This window comes from Pteropus alecto, unplaced genomic scaffold, assembly GCF_000325575.1.
Source record: "Pteropus alecto unplaced genomic scaffold, ASM32557v1 scaffold73, whole genome shotgun sequence".
Classification (NCBI taxonomy): Eukaryota; Metazoa; Chordata; class Mammalia; order Chiroptera; family Pteropodidae; genus Pteropus; species Pteropus alecto.
The window spans coordinates 885,968-899,730 of record NW_006436284.1 but is presented as its reverse complement, the minus strand read 5'-3'; the positions used below and the strand labels follow the sequence as shown (position 1 = coordinate 899,730).

The following is a 13,763-nucleotide window of genomic DNA, read 5'->3' as shown; positions in this document are numbered from 1 at the left end:
TTTTGAAGTTGTCATATATATTGGTCGAATACATTTTAGTTCTGTATATTCTATCATATCTCATGCTGGATCCCTCTTTTATTCCTTTCTCTTTTGTTTCTTTCTCTCTTCCTTCCTTCCTTCCTTCCTTCCTCACCCCCTTCCTGTCTCCATCTCTCTTTCTTTCATAATGGCACCTTCCTTCCTTCCTTCCTTCCTTCCTTCCTTCCTTCCTTTCTTCCTTCCTTCCTCTTTTTTTTCTGTGTCTCTCCTCTTTTCTTTCTTTTCTATACTTATTTTATTTTTAGAATTGCAGATTCTTTAGAAACATTTGTCCAACTACAAATTCAATTTTTATTTGGGAATATCATACAATTGATTAGATTACATATAAAAGTTAGTCATATATTATTTAGAAGCAACATAGGGAAAAGAAAGGTTCTAACTAGTCTGTCTTGTGATTTAGTTTTTTTTTTTTTTTTTTGGTGTATATTTGTATTTGTATCTAGGTGAACAGTACAACATGCTGGTTAAACAAGTCTGATGCTATACCATGAGCATTCAGATCCCAACACAGTCACTCACTGGATGACTCTGTTAAGTTACATTACTTCTCTTCAATTGAGTTTTTACATCTGTAAAATGGGGATAATCACAGCATCCACCTCATAATACTGCTGTGAGAATTTAAAAAATTAATATATGTGGAGTACCTGATATTAACAATGCACAAGTTTTAGCTATCACAACTTTAGAGTACCACGTCCACATATATGAACTTCAAAGAACTCTGAAACAAAATTATTTCTCATGTCTCATTTGCAAGTACTGTACTTAACTATCTTGAGACCATTCATAATCTTACTTTATCCATCTTAATGCAAATATACTTACATTTCTATGCAATATTAATGCATTTGATTCAGACCCTACTGGAGGGTACAATATTAAATTCAATATATAAAAATGTTACCTTTCTAAACTAAAAAAAAAAAAAGAAAAGATCTACATATGAAAGACATCTGGCCCCAAGAATTTTGGATAAATAATTATGTATTATTATAATTTCCTCTATATTTCTGCCCTGATACAATATCAGTTCAAACTATGAACTTGTTCTTTGTATACTGCATCTGATGCATGAGTTTAAAATGAATATTTCTATTTCTGAATGTATGTCACTCTAGAGGACCCTTACCTTTCACCCATTTTTTTCTCTCTTTCCTTTCTTCTTCTCCTTATTTCATGCTCCTCTAATCACCCCATATCAATTAGGAATTGTATTCAGGGACGAGTGACAGAAAACTTGACTATGGAGCCTTGGATATAAGTTCATTTTATTCTATGCTAAGAAGTTCAGTGACTGGACATGCAGGGTCAGTAGAGTGGCCCCATAATTGCCATCTCATAAGAGCATCAGCGCCCCAAGGGAAGAGACAACTCCAGCAGATGTCCACTTACATTTCATTAGTCTAAACTATAAGCTCACGCGTAGCTGCAAGGAAGGTCAGAAAATCCAATTATATTTATTGCAAATTTTAAAGCAGAGGCAACAAAAAATAATTGCACTGGAATAGGCATTAAGTCAGCCAACCTGCAGTGTCTGCCACTTGGTCCATGCCCACATGACAGATGGTAGAGGAACTAAGTTAGAAGATATTGTCATCATCAACATTTCAAGATGAAGGGAAATATTTCAGGTTTTTATGTTCCCCAGATTATATGGTCACACGTTTTTTTATGTGACCATATTAGTATCTCTGGTTGTATCACTGAATAGAGAATTGAATCTTTTAACCTCCTCCCTCAATCGAATCTCCAGGTTGTTAGCCTTATGGCCTTTTGTTCTACCTTCCCCCATGTACCGAGCTATATGGAAAACTCTCTTTTGTCTTTAACTTAACATATATGAATTTAAGCATGTATGAATATCCAGGATTCTGTGAGAGTTTATCTGGGGAGATGGTTTGTATACAAGCATAAAAAATGAGAGTAAGGTTGCAGATGTACATATAAGCCTATGTTTGTTTGTAATCACTTTTTCAGTAAGTATCAAAATGAAGAAAGATATTCTTACCAAGGAAAAATGAAAACAATACTCCATGATCTCTTCTCCTCCCTTTTTATAAACCTTTCTCTGAGAAACTTCCACTTCTAACCAGTTACTCCTATTTCATCCTTGATCCTTTCTTGGCGTTGATATCTCTTCAGCAACAAGTAAAAGATGTATATGAGCAATCATTGAGTTTGGAAATGCTATGAATCTGAAATATCTACACCATAATTTTTTCTTAAAATAGGAATCCACGAATAGTTTATTGGTATATTACAAATCCCACTATGGCTTCTCTATCCCACTTATTTTCCAAACAAATATTTTATCTATTCCTCCAACAAGCCTACTTTAAAGAGTAGTTGCTTTCATTGATTGACCATAAAAAGTTATAAATGTTTATATTGGAAGGGCTCAATATATTAAGAAACTATCAGAATATATAAACTATGTAATATTCTTCTTGTGATTATTTTTCCATGCTATTTGTCTGTGTTGAATTTAACTGCTATTGTGTTGATCAATTATTCTTTTTTATTTTCCTCTGGGATTGTTTTCCCTCCTCTCTTTGTTTGCCTATATAGTTCATCACCAAAATATTCTTCCCCCTGCTACTCTTATTGTTAATATATTCGGCTTATCTAATCACAATTATCCCTATGTGAACACCACTATAACATCTTCCTATACTCAGAATTAGCCATTCATTCTTGCTCTTCATTCCTTATTTCATGACAAGTACAAACTCCATAATTTGACCTCTATTTTTGCTTCTGTGGCTACCAACATTCATTCAAAAGTCTCTGCTAAGCAAATTAATTTAAAGCATCCTTTTCACACTACGATAACTTCTACTAGTGGATATTTGGTAGTCACCATTATTTATCTTTCTTAGGAAATTCTAACAACTCATAAAATCACGGAAGCAGAAAGGATTCCCCTGAAGTCATCTAATCTGTGTTATTACCTCTGGGATTAAACTATCCCAGACTGATTAATTTTTATATGCTTTTAACATAAAACAAACAAACAAAAAACCCTCATTTTTAGTTTCTATTTTTGTCTTTGGATTCTAAGGCTCTAGAAGGCATGTCAGCAAGAAGTGCTATTTACTATCCTACAGCTTTTTGTGTTAGGGTGTTGAAGTTAGAACATCGGACAATACAAAAATGATTCTGACATAATACAAAAAGCCTTCTGTGTTTCCTAAAAATGAATGCTATTGGTGATAACATCACTTCCCTTCTGTAAATAACATCACCAATAATAGTTGAAAGCTAGGTTATTTTATTGAATTAATTAACCAATCCAATTAATTTAAACTAATTATTTTACTTGTTTCATTACATTTTTACTCTTTCCAGTTTTATCAGTTTTATTCCCATTTTGTTCTCTCAGTGTGCCAGGTTGGTTCATTGTGTCTCCTCTGATGCCACCAATTGGTAAACACTACCATCTGAGGGTAAAACGAAGTTATACATAAATATTAAGTTCTAAAATCATCACACAATGCAAAATTCTGAGAGAGATAAATTTGCTGCAAACCTGTTATCAGAAAACCATATGGAAGATTTCTCTGCTGTCTCTTAATAAATCGATCTTATTTCTCCCAATGAAAAAATAGCTAGTTTTGTTTTAGCTCAATATCTGATAAGTATCTTACTTGTGTTGAAGACCAAGGGCCATGATGTAAAAAAATTATAAAACTAACTTATAACACTGGAATTACCTAACATGGCAAAATTCTCAGTTTACAGAACCATATAAAACAAAACTGACAGGGAGATCAGTAAAGCCATATATCACCTATGTTTATTGCTGGACATTTATACACATTCTTGAGTGGACCATCAGGCAGAATTCCCATACTATTTAAAAACAGTAATAGATTGAGGATATATTACTGAATTCAAGTAGGTTAAATGCACATGTAGTATATTCTCACCATACTTCACTGAAAGTGTCCATGCCAAAGTCACTAATAAATTATTTTCAGTTATTAGAATGCTCTGCTACAGCTGATGCTACTGACCAACCACTTTCTCTTTATTGCCACCAGTCTTTCTTGGTTTCTAGGTTACCATTCTTTTCTGATTCTTCTACGACCTCTGTGTTACTTACATTGAGTCATTATGGATTTCTTTTTCTGACACCAATTCTTAAATATGACCATTTCTTTGATTTTTTTTCTCCTTTAATTCTCTTAGTTGCTCATAGTGTCAGCTACCGTCTTGATTACCATGATTTTCAAATGTATAATCTCTAACCTAAGCTTTTAACTCATAAGTCTTATTGTCCACTTGATATGCCCACCTGGATATCCCACAGGCATCTTAAAACTAAGCTCAAATCATCTTCTACAACATTCCTTCTTCTATTAATAATTCCATAGTTAATTAAATTTCTAAATTTAGAAAACTCAGTAATTCCAGCTTCCTTTTATGCCATCAAACCCCATATAAGATTAGTGTCTACATTTTTTCAATGTAAAATATTTCCAAAACCAGTCCTTTCTGTGGCTACTGCCTTAGTTCAAGCCAACATTATTATTATTTTTATTATTATTTTTGATTTATAACAAGAGATTCTTCACTGGCCTCCCTGATATCAGTTTTGTTTCTGGCATGCCAGCTTTAGTAATGCCACAGGATAATCTTTTGAAAATATTTAATATAATACAATTGTTATGGGTTGAATTGTGTCTCTCCAAAAATCATATGTTGAAATTCTAATCCCCCAGCACCTCAAAATTGAAATTTCTTCGGAAATAGAATTATTGTAGATATAATTAGTCAAGGTGAAGTTATATTGGAGTAAAGTGGCCACTAATGCATTATGACTGGTGTTCTAATAAAAAGAAAAAATTTGGACACAGACATGTACACAAGCAGAATACCATGTAGGCCTATTTACTACACCACATTTCTCCCATTGTGACATGCTCTTATATTTTTTTTATGTTTGGTGGCCTTCTGTTTGATGCTTTTCTATCATCATTCACTGGGTAATTTCAAGCTACCCATTATGGCACATCTATGGCATTTCATTCTCTGTGAACTACTTCAAAGAAAAGTTAGATTTCTATCATCTCTGTTCCATTGAATTCTTCTTCCTTTTCTTTTGTGTTTACCAGGATACTTTTGAAGCTTCATCGGGCCTCCCTGTCTACCCACTCTTCCCCCCAATATTGAGTTCTTTAAGGAAGGAGGTGTTTACCTGGCACAGTGGAAACTGAACACATATTTTGAATAGATAGATGAGCCCAGAATTTCTTCAACTCTCTCTCCACTCATTCAGGAACATTTTTCTATTACAAAATTTAGTGCTATCCACTTTAAATGTAATTCTCATCTCACTTCCAAATAAAAGTCTCTGTCTGCCTTCCAAGTTGAGGCCTGAATCACATTGCAAAGGAGGACAAGGTATGATATTTGCTTTTACTTTTTCTAGATCATTTATTTTTTGTTTCTGACACATTCCTCTGCCTCTAGATATCCTCCTTTTCACTAGTATTCTGGGGAAAGAAAAGAATGTTGAAGGAAAAAAAACAAAAGTTTTACTTATTTACCTTCTTGACAGGCAGCCATAGGGGACTCCTACAGGCAGGCACCCAAATTCATGCTCTTTTTGGAGACATACTTGTGGATTTTTTTTAGAGGCCTGTATAGAAAATGTCCATACTATTTACTCACTGATGCCTTTTCTGAGTGACCATATCTGTTGTATTTTGCTAGATTGTGGAGTGGCAACAAATAAACCCATAATTAAATTTAAAAAAACCTTATATCTAATTTAGATTATATGTCCTCTACTGGTTGACATCTTTACTGCCAGCTTCTTCATTCTAGGCCTCATAAGGAAGAAACAGTCCTTATCTTGGACCTGTTGCTGTCATTACAAAAGAAACACAAGATAGCTCTTGAAGTTTTAATTGAGAAATATTACATGCCATTTCTGCTCCAATTCCATTAATAAAGTGAGTCACATAGAGGATCCTGGAGAAGATCGGGCAGAAAAATTATGATACTCCCACAGGTAAGAAAAGAAATGTTTTGAACTAGTAAAACTACCTTCCATCATTACCCCTTTCATACAGAGCCCATTGACCTTCAGTTCTAGGAAATACACTGAATAACCTCTAGCTGTTGATCAGGTAACTTCACACTGTCATATCATGCTCTTGGGCAGAATAATTTCAAGATAGCTCCAACCTGGCTACCTTTCACTATAACTACTTAACCCCTAATATCTGTTCACAACATCTGCTTGGACTTGGAATCTGTTCATGACATCTACTTGGCCCTGAAGTCATACATTATTTTCATGGCAAATAAGGGAAAGGCATACTATTTTTCTGTTGCCGTCTCTTCTACTGTTATTAGAAATTTTTTAAAACTCTATTCACACAATTAAAATTATCCAAGAATAAGCAGGAGCCAGGAGATATGTTCTGTTTGCTCTTGAACTCAAAGTGTCAATTTCTCCAAAGTGCTTTTTTATTATGATCTTCTCAGGTACACGAGGAGGTAGGCATAAAAGTTTTTGATGCTCAGAAAACATTTAATTAGGGAATAAAATGCCAATGTTCCCTTGTTGAGGAAACCTTCAGCTTAATTTTAGAATTCTCTTGAATCCTTTCTTGCATGAACAGGGAAGCAGCCACTCTCTTTTCCTTAAAGAGGATCAAAGATAAAATGATACTACACTCCCTGCTAGGCTGAAAACTCATGAAGTACATAAATCCATTCTTCATTAAGCTCCAGTCTTCTGTTTATATAACTTGAGAGTCATCTTGAGGATGAGAGTTGAAGATCCTATTGGCCACCTCTTCATTAGCGCTGGAGGTGGTATCTGACATCACCTTTAAATTCTTTAGAATATGGAGATTTCTAATTATCCATAACTTTGGAAATTCAGCTGAAATCCAGAGACAAACACACACACTTCAATATCCTTTTTACATAACCATGGACAAGTAAATTAACCTATTAACTGTAAAACATTCTGAGTAGTATCAAAACCAACAGGAAGGGGATTAAGAAGTACAAAATAAGTCACAAGGATGTAATCTATAGCATAAGGCCTATAGTCAATAATATCATAATAACTCAGTACAGTGACAGATGGTTAGTAGACTTATCATAATGATCACCTCATAAGATATATAAATGTCTAATCATTATTTCTACACCTGCAACTAATATAATATTATATGTCAACTATAATTTTAAAAATTAATTTTTTTAATAGGATGGGATGCTTTGATCCTGGACTCATTTACACACTAGTAACTAAGGGTAGAAGTTCTTTTGTAATACACAAAACTTTCATATTTTGAACCACTGCATTTTTGCCTCCATTATAGAATGACATTCCTGATTAAATGAAACATGCCTCCAACTGTAGTAAGCAAACGTGTAGGTTTCTGTTAGGCCAATATTAAAGCAATTGCAATTTTATGAAAATAATGCTTCTGCAATTCCAATTTTATGAAAATAATGCTTCTGCTTCAGAATTTTCCATTCTCAACTACTCCTTTCACGTCATAAGACATTTACTTAATTTAAAATAAAGAAAAGATTTTAAATTAAGTCATAAAAGATTTAGAGAACTCTAAATTCAGTCCAGTTTTTTTGAAACCACAACTGATGAAAAAAATTATTTTGCAAACTTCAGTTTGTGTTACATTCATAATTTTATTTAAATGTAAGTATTACATAATTTGTTTCCTTTCATATACCAAAAACACGGTCTAAGAGGGATTATGGATATAAAGCTTCATGAATTAAATGTATCCTACAGAACCTGGTTTGTGCATCATACTTATCCTTAATAAACAACACAAATTACGCATAATCTGATGCAGACAATCTGGATCTATTGTCTATCATCAAGTTGTGTGCATAGCATATAACTTAAAGGAATTTATAGCTTACATGTTATGAATGCCATTATAAAAGAAAGAGAAGAATCAACTTCCCACTAGAAAAATCATATAAACATTTTCAGTTTATTTAATTGGTAATCTTATTTCAGGTTTTATAGGAGATTATTTTCCTCTTTTGAAACAAAATATTATGGTAAACTGGTCTTTTAGTAAACATTTGGTTGGATTTAACATGCCCCCATGGTACTTTCTGTACCATGTAAAATTATCTTTAAAATATCAGTCCTAAACTGGAAATATGTAATTTTCAATCATTTGGTAGCTTAAGTGGTTCATAAACAGGCACCATACACTAGAAAGTAGTACTCAAGAGTTGGATGGAATTTTAGGAGTCAGTTAAGAGCTCATGCAACAGGTAGGTACCAGCAAAATAGGAAGAATAAAACAAGAGGAAAGAAATAGTATTTTTTTAAGTTATTTAACTGCCTCTATTTGTTGACTATATTTAATATTTGATAGTTTAAAAGCTATCATACTAGTGGTAGATACTGATCAAATTCACACAGGAAGTTCAGAAGGTGAGAAAGCAGTAGAACTACCTAAAAAAGCTCTACATCCTACTTATTTGCCCATATAGCTTTCCTAGGGTCAGGGAAGTGGGATAATTGGTATAAAGACTCTGCTAGTCTTCTTGCTAGAAGTAATAAAAAATTATATTAGTAGCTGCAAGGTGACAAAATTAAAATTAAATTAATAAAATTAAAAGACAAGAGTTAATGGATTTTTATTTATCCTTTGCTATATTGACTGAAAGAGAAAATTATGTCCTAAATAACATGAAGAAATAGCCTAAGCAAGAAATGGAAAGGGAAGAGGTCTTAAGAAGGCAGCAAGGAATCTAACCAGATCAAGTACAATGGCAGAGTATTACACAAGGAAGAAGGGACGGAGTAAGAAATTCGATCCACTGAAAGGATCCTTTGGGAAGAGATATATAATTTCTGGAAAGAAAACAATATGCCATATTTCTTTAAAAAGACAGAAGGGTTGTCTAGAGTTAGGAAACATGAAGAACTTAGTTACTAGATCTACAAAGAAGAAATAGGAGAATGGGGATAGCCATTTATATAATTTACGTGGACAATCAGTAGCTGTTCTCTGTCCCTAAAATGAATACTATCATCTCAATGCTGAGTCCACTGGCACTTCCACTGGAATTTGCTGGCTAACACTATATCTAGAAAAAATAATTGTCAATAAATATAGTTTAAAGATGGATAAATAAATAAATCCTTTGGCTCACTTTTACTTATTTATAATGTTGAATAGGGGTAAATAAAATAAACAGAAGAAATTTGAGAAATGGCTCTAGGAATTAGAGCTCTAAGAAGAAAAGTAAAGGATTTATTGATAGCATGGCCTTATCCATGCTTCCACTTTAGAAGAATTGGGAATTTTGTAAACAGAAAGGAGATTAAAAGATAATGGATAGCTAAATAAATAGAGGTTACAGAAAAGGATCTTTATGCTGTACCAGGGATTATTCTGCCAGATTGATGAACACCTAGCTATAGAATATATGACACAGAACCATCTGGAAGCCTACCAGGTTTATACTAACTTTAAAATCAAAGTCTAGGGGGAGGGAGAACATAATCAGATAAAACTATAAAACTGGATATAATGAAGGACATTAACCACTACAATAAAACAAGTTATGCAATTGTAACAGAGTGAAATGCTTGGTCTCTCTGACTCCGTCTTGTTCCAGCCTGTTCAGCCCCATGGTCTTCTGCTTAGTCTTGCATATAGACATGGTAATCATTAGAAGAATTCTACTTGTAGCTTGAGGAGATAAGGGAAATATGTATTGTTTTCAAAGATTTGCAGCAACCTCACGACTGAACTCATACCAACTAGCACAATCTTCCTCGGCCCCCTGCTGGTGCTTGGATGTCTGCAGTGGTCAGTTACCTTATGTCCCTCCCATTTCACCTTCCTTTGACATAAAAGAAGTCTGAACTCTGTACTTTCTTAGATGGATTTGAGGTACAACTAGGGCTCCCGTTTTCTCAGTTGGATCCTTCTCAATCACTGAAACTTTCCTTACTCCAAACTCTGATGTTTTGAGTTTTGGTCTTCTGAAGTGTTGGGACATGGACCAGTCACACAATTGGTAGAGATAAAAGAATTCAGAGTTAAAATGACTAAAAAGAGGGTCAAGAATTCCATAATGTATTCAAAGCCCAGAGCATCAACATTTGGAGTTTAATTCAGGATAGTAAATCATTAAGATTTGTTGTTTGAAAACATGATAATAACAATGAAAAGTAGTACTTTGTTCTAATAAAATCTTGGAAGAAGATGTAGAGGAACTCTACATGTCATGGAGATAGAAGCTTGTGGGGAACTCTTCAAGTCTGCTTGTGGTAGCATGAAAAATTAATCTCAGCCAAAGTTAAAGAAGAGAGAGAGAACAAACTAAAATATTAGAGAATGTTCTATAGCCTAGTTACAAAAAGAAGATCTTGTTCCTACTCTTAGAACTAGGGTGATTTTAGACTCTGGAATTATGCTTAGGGATGGCCTCAAGGTACAAATGAAAGGCTGGTCATATCAAGGAACAGTGTTTTTACCTAAGGAGTTAAAAACCTCATAACTGAAGGAAAAAACTGGATCTCAGGCGAAAGAAAAACAATATTGAATGGCAGATTTAAAGGTCCAGACAAGGCAAAAAATAGGAGTGGTCAGAAGCCGGAAGGATTAAGGGTGAGCTAGTATGTTATGGAAAAGTTTGTCACAAGCATTTCACAACTAAAGCGGTAGGCAATGAGTAAGAGAGTGTTTGGATTACTCTCACAGGGGATGTTTAGTGAATGAGAGGTGGGTGTAGGCAGGCATTATTAACAGGTGGCAGAGGCAGCAGCTTGAAAAATCAGACAGTTTGAACCCGGAAAGAAAGACAAATATAATGGTGAGGGGAATTTTCAGCTTCTGTGCAATTTGTTAAAAGGCTTATTCTGTCAAAAGAAAAGGCAGTTTGGCATCATCATGTAAAGTACAGATTTTATAATCAAATAGACTTAATTTGAAACCTAGCTCTGCAGAACTCTGTGATATCAGGCAAAAAATTCATCTCAACATTGGCCTCGAATTCCTCATGTGTAAAATGGGTATTATAATAACGTTACCTACATCATTCTGATATCAGGAAGAATAAATACGATGATAAATTTAAAGAGTTGTAATATGTACATAATAATTCCTATGTAAATGTTAGTCTACTCTTACTAATATGTAGCTGGAAATAAACTATCTGATAAATTCTTTACTTACCTTGAAGTAAAATTTTTCCTACCAAAAGTCCATTAGACTAATTGTTAAAGACTTGCTCAGAGGGGTAAAAATGAGAAGGTAGTTATTTTGCCCTGTTATCAACATTAATTCTCTAATATGATGTACTTAAAGACAACTTAATGTTTTTTTATTTTTTTATTAGTATTATTTTTTAATATGCCTATTCTGATTCGGTTGGCCTAGCATGGGGGCCTCAGATTCCACATTTCTAACCAGCTCCCAAAGGATGCTTATGCTGCTGGTTCATGTACCACACTTTGAGCAAAAAGGCTATAGAATACCTGAAATGAATGAAGGAAACATGGCAGGAAGTCACACATGTAACATGGCAAATTTCCAAGGCAATAAATATTGGTAAGATTTCTTGAATCAAGGTCTAAAAAGATGATGGCTCAAATTTAAAACCAATGATATAAGAGATACTTCTCAAAAATGATAGTCTGACTTTATAATTTCAAGTAATCCTAAAAGGGATTTCTATATGGCCATAAGCACCAATTTAAAAAATAATAATAACATATACAGAAAATAACATATATAAGGAAAAATAACTAAAGAATAAGTCTAGGCCTGAAAATATTAACAAGTTGATGAATCCTAGAATTTATTGAGCTTTCTAAAGCCACCTAAAATTAATTTTAAAGATATTTTTATGGTAAGAACACAATGAAATAGGCCCTCTATAAAAAGATTAACCTGCCCATAGATTATAGAGAGAACACTAAACTCCTGTTTTTTCGTTTGCTTCTGGTCATGATCTAAACTTTAGAAAGTAGAGATTAAAATTAGCAGACAGGACAAGAAGCTAGTTCATGGTGGGACTACCATTTCATAACACACAACATCACTAAATGAGTTAGAATGTTTCTGCTTGAGTAGATTATATCTCATACTAATTAAAATTTGTTGAATGTAATCTTTGCAAAACCATGAGGAAAATAAAAGTTCTAGAAGACCCTAAATGACCAAACATTGTCCTATTTATTTTAATAGTGGTTTTCATGAAGCATTGTCTGATGAACACAATGCTAATCCTTGGATTGAGACATATTTTTAAAATGATAATTAATATAGACGAAGTATTTCTTCCAATATTTTTCTTTTTCATCCAAAGAGGTCCTAGAAATCTCTAAAGAACCTACCCGATGTGACTCCCTTGATTAAGTAATTTCTCATTCTCTTAGAATTAGCCGTGTTCTCTGTGTTCTCATTAATCTTAGAATAAAGTTCTTACTTAACAACTGAATTACCTGCGAATGCTTTTGGAATTATGGTTGCCATGTATATCCACAATAATCTGCTAGGAATCTCTTGGGTTGACAGTTTTTGGGTCCTCATTTTGAACAGTGACAATGTCCTAGATTACTTTCCAGAAAGAAGTATTCCTTTTTATGAGAGGACATGTAATAACGAAGTGGTCAAAATGCAGAAGCTCACATTAGGACACTTAAATCAGATAGTTAAACTGGAATATATCCTTTTATATGCTCAAGAGCTCATTCTTTTTATCATTGGAAAGTCCCTACCCAAGTAGTGGCAGTCCTCTACCCAAGTTATCCCATTGGCTGATTACTATATCATTGCTGGAGTGATCTATCAAGCAACAGTTATAAACTCTAGGGTGCTTACTGCAGTCATGTCATTCAGTCAGTCTTTGATGAAGCTATGTCATACTGTCTATATTATCCTTCCAAAAAGTATTGGTGGCACTTTAAAGGTCATGAAAAGCAAAATAAAGTCAAATCTAAAGCCAAAAGAAAAGAAGAACCAAGCTCTATTTTCTAGAGCCCACATATGGATGCTTTACTCTTAGACCTCAGACAAAAATTTCCACCCAAATTTGTGCTGCAAATTTCTGGAGAAAAGCCTATCCCAGTGGATCAGACATAGAAAGAAGTAGAACCTATACCATAAACTGTAAAATCTGAGGAGAAGACCACAAAGAACATCCAACCAACAGACAGTGAGCACTAAAGGCTCTCCTGAAAAATGAATGGGACTTCAGTGAATATTGGACAACAGAAAAGCTTGTAAGACTTCTCTTGTCTATTTATTATATCTCATTATTGTGACAGGCTCTTGAACTTCAAAATTCTTTGTCACAGCCCTCTCGTTTGTATAGAATGTGCTTATTCTTAAGAAAGTATATAAAGACCTTCATACTTTCAATGTGAACATTTTTGTGTATCTTTTGTAACCTTTCTCCTATAGGTCTTGTGCAGCCTCCTCACTCACATGTGTACTGCTATGTACATTTAAAACCAAATAAAGATATTTGTATAAGTTTTAAAAAAAGAACAACTGTATTTAACAACATTACATTTTAGTATCTTATTTGCATGTGTATTTTACAACTTAACAGAGAATGGCTTTTATTTTATCTTTAAAATTTTTATGTTCTGCACAGTACATAATATATAGTAGGTGTTTCATAGAGGTTTCAAAATTGGAGTCTACACACATAATATATATATATATAAATATCAG

The 13,763-nt window shown here is 33.6% G+C and overlaps 1 pseudogene; it reads left to right on the top strand.

Annotated features, from left to right (window-relative positions):
- Window positions 1-12,546: 12,546 nt before the first annotated feature.
- Window positions 12,547-13,284, top strand: LOC102883725 (annotated as a pseudogene).
- The last annotated feature ends 479 nt before the right edge of the window (window positions 13,285-13,763 follow it).